The following is a 3,744-nucleotide window of genomic DNA, read 5'->3' on the forward strand; positions in this document are numbered from 1 at the left end:
ACGACGAATCCTCCTTCTTTGTCGGAGAGGAGCAGTTTCAGCCCCGCTTCTCGAGAACGGTAACCGCTGTGCGAAGCCTACCTCTGTTGCCTTTTTTAACCCGCTGAGGCAGGCAGTCAACGCCTTCTCTGATACACCTGTCACTTCGTCCGTTTTGCTTTGCCAGCAGCTGTTCTCACCAGGCTGAGCAGCTCTGTCTTATCCAGATCAGGTGCTCACAAAATTTCGGCCCAAGCTTCAGAAGATCAGCCACGTTCTTCGGGATCGAGGCATCTCCGAGCACCTTGACCTCTTGACCTTGCCCTGGACTACGATGCTTGTTCCTAGGCAGCTGGACTATTACGTTGCCCCATAGGAAGTCGGCAGTCTGAGACGCCAGTCGCAGGTCTTGAAGAAACTTCTTCTGGGCACTGGGGAAAGGCAGTTCGTTGCGGTTCACAACCTGCAGGCAGTCAGTGTAGAAGCGTACTTGTCGGCATGCTTCTGACCTCAAAATTCGGCACACCTTTTCACGTGGCCTTCTGAAGGCTTCAATGCCCCAAAAAGAAGGGCGACTTCCGGCGGCAGGTAGGAATGCTTGAGGGAGTAGGCGTAGAGACGAGCTCTACAAGTCGCAGTGGCGAGAAGATTGATGCAGACGACTGAAGAATGTAAACACGAGAATGGCGCGAACGATGAAAAAGCCCGATGTAGTAGAAATGAACTGTAGAAGGGTACGCATTTGGGCTGGTTGGTTCATGATTACGGGTGAGAAACAGCGCTAAAAAGAGCGGGACAAGAAAGGACACGAGACGACGGCGCTGACTAACAACCAAAATGTGCTTATTTCCTTCAGTCAGCATAAATATACTTCACCCACTAACGTAATGAAAATACAGAAAACTCAGCCTGCGCAGAGGCAGTAAGGGCGATCAACGAAGACAAGAATTCTATCTCCTTCGGAAGGAGGGAAATCGAGGGGAAGCTTACACATGCCTCGCCGCTATTGTAGATGTGATAAGCTTCTGAAATGAGGCGCGCGCGCTCGTCAGTGGTATTTTGAACAAGAAAGTGGTATCGTTAAAAGTGGATGGCAACCGCAACTGTTACAGTGAAGAGATAACTGACTATCTGTAGCTTGTTTTTGTACCTTGTTCAAATGCTCGCGCATGCGGTCATTAGCGCACCGCCCCGTTTGCCCGACATAGTAACGCCCGCAAGAAAGTGGAATCTTGTATACAACTTCTTGACAACATTCAACAAACTTCTGCCTGTGCTTCTTAGTGCATCTTCTTTTCTTCTCTTCTTCTCGGTTGACTTGCTGGCACAGGCCTACCAAGCTATTTCGGGCGAGAAAACAACAGCCTAACGCCTGCCCTGCTGACAACTTTCTTGAGATTGTGCGCGACTTTGTGCACGTACGGAATAACCGCAACAGTTGCTTCGAGTTTTTCTCGGATTGCACAGCAGCTGGAGCGCTTAGTTTTTAAAGCCCTGCTACGAGGCTTTCGGGCAATGTAGTCAAAGCGTTGCTGGAAAACCTGCGAGCTTCAGGCGTGCTACTTGTGAAAGAAAACTTGCTTCAACTTGGTGGTCACAGGACCTGTCTAGCGCCGCCTTCATGCAAGCTCTTGCAATTCGCGTGTTTAACAATCTTCGAGTGCGCAGATGAAAAAGGGAGAAGGCTCTTTTGAGATCTGGGCGCATAACTCCAACATAAATGGCTATTTGGAACGAGAGTTCCAAGTCTAAGAAGCGCAGTTTGCTGTCTGAGGGATGCTCAGTGGTAAGTTCAAAAGAACTTAATTCCGTGAGGAACACGTCAAAAATTGTAGCAGCAGCAGGCTGCGCGGTCAGAAGGGTTAGTGCTGTAAAAGATTAAAAGTCATCCACGTATCGCATCACCTTAACCGTGCTCGTCTTACTTACTTAGCTGCTCTCAAGATTGCGGTCATAGCTAGCTAATAAAATGTCACTAAGAACAGGGGCGATGCAAGAGCTATGCACACACCTTTCCGCTGTATAAAAAGCTTATCTTCCAAGCAGACGAAGGTGGATCGCATATAAAACTTTAAAAACTCTAAAAAACCTGTCCACAGTGATTCCACTTGCGTTTCTGAACCTTAAGAGCCCCATATTTGTCAATACAGTTGCTAACTTCTGTACACACATCTTCCTGAGGCAACGAATAATATAAGTCCTTGATATCCACGGAAAAGGCACGCACGCCCACTGGACACTCATCCCGGAGAAAGGCGGAAATAGTACCTGGCGTCCTTATGAGGTAGGGGTCGTCGACATCAATGAGGGCACAAAAACTTTGCAGAAACACTCCCACTTCTCGTTGCCAGGTTCCGCGCTCAGAAACAATGGCCCGGAACGGGCACTGTTCCTTGTGGGTCTTGGCGCTGAAGAAGGCCGAAGGCTGGGTCTCTTTGCAGGCCTTTACGGAGGATGCCAGTTTTGCAAGCCCGGCTTTTTCGCATAGTGAACTGGCCTTGGTTTTACCTTCGCAGGAACCACTCCTTTTACTTCGTTGAAGTTACCAAGAATGGCCGCGTCTGCTTTTTCTTTGTAGAGACCTCGAGGCCAACACGACGAATCCTCCTTCTTTGTCGGAGAGGAGCAGTTTCAGCCCCGCTTCTCGCAGAACGGTAACCGCTGTGCGAAGCCTACCTCTGTTGCCTTTTTTAACCCTGCTGAGGCAGGCAGTCAACGCCTTCTCTGATACACCTGTCAGCTTCGTCCGTGTTTGCTTTGCCAGCAGCTGTTCTCACCAGGCTGAGCAGCTCTGTCTTATGCAGATCAGGGTGCTCACAAAATTTCGGCCCAAGCTTCAGAAGATCAGCCACGTTCTTCGGGATCGAGGCATCTCCGAGCACCTTGACCTCTTGACCTTGCCCTGGACTACGATGCTTGTTCCTAGGCAGCTGGACTATTACGTTGCCCCATAGGGAAGTCGGCAGTCTGAGACGCCAGTCGCAGGTCTTGAAGAACTTCTTCTGGGCACTGGGGAAAGGCAGTTCGTTGCGGTTCACAACCTGCAGGCAGTCAGTGTAGAAGCGTACTTGTCGGCATGCTTCTGACCTCAAATTCGGCACACTCTTTTCACGTGGCCTTCTGAAGGCATCAATGCCCCAAAAAGAAGGGCGACTTCCGGCGGCAGGTAGGAATGCTTGAGGGAGTAGGCGTAGAGACGAGCTCTACAAGTCGCAAGTGGCGAGAAGATTGATGCAGACGACTGAAGAATGTAACACGAGAATGGCGCGAACGATGAAAAAGAGCCCGAATGTAGTAGAAATGAACTGTAGAAGGGTAACGCATTTGGGCTGGTTTGGTTCATGATTACGGGTGAGAAACAGCGCTAAAAAGACGGGACAAGAAGGACACGAGACGACGGCGCTGACTAACAACCAAAATGTGCTTTATTCCTTCAGTCAGCATAAATATACTTCACCACTAACGTAATGAAAAAACAGAAAACTCAGCCTGCGCAGAGGCAGTAAGGCGATCAACGAGACAAGAATTCTATCTCCTTCGGAAGGAGGGAAATCGAGGGGAAGCTTACACATGCCTCGCCGCTATGTAGATGTGATAAGCTTCTGAAATGAGGCGCGCGCGCTCGTCATGGTATTTTGACAAGAAAGTGGCATCGTTAAAGATGGATGGCAACCGCAACTGTTACAGTGAAGAGATAACTGACTATCTGTAGCTTGTTTTTGTACCTTGTTCAAATGCTCGCGCATGCGGTCATTAGCGCACCGC

The 3,744-nt window shown here is 49.5% G+C and overlaps 1 long non-coding RNA gene across 1 annotated transcript; it reads right to left on the minus strand.

Moving 5' to 3' along the window:
* Positions 1-335: 335 nt before the first annotated feature.
* Positions 336-3,194, minus strand: LOC125756765 (uncharacterized). The gene is made up of 2 exons (XR_007414729.1): positions 3,083-3,194; positions 336-505 (listed from the first exon to the last, which is right to left on the minus strand). It is a non-coding gene; the product is annotated as an uncharacterized LOC125756765 (long non-coding RNA).
* Between the last annotated feature and the right edge of the window lie 550 nt (positions 3,195-3,744).

The sequence above is a fragment of the Rhipicephalus sanguineus genome, unplaced genomic scaffold (assembly GCF_013339695.2).
Source record: "Rhipicephalus sanguineus isolate Rsan-2018 unplaced genomic scaffold, BIME_Rsan_1.4 Seq672, whole genome shotgun sequence".
Taxonomy (NCBI): domain Eukaryota; kingdom Metazoa; phylum Arthropoda; class Arachnida; order Ixodida; family Ixodidae; genus Rhipicephalus; species Rhipicephalus sanguineus.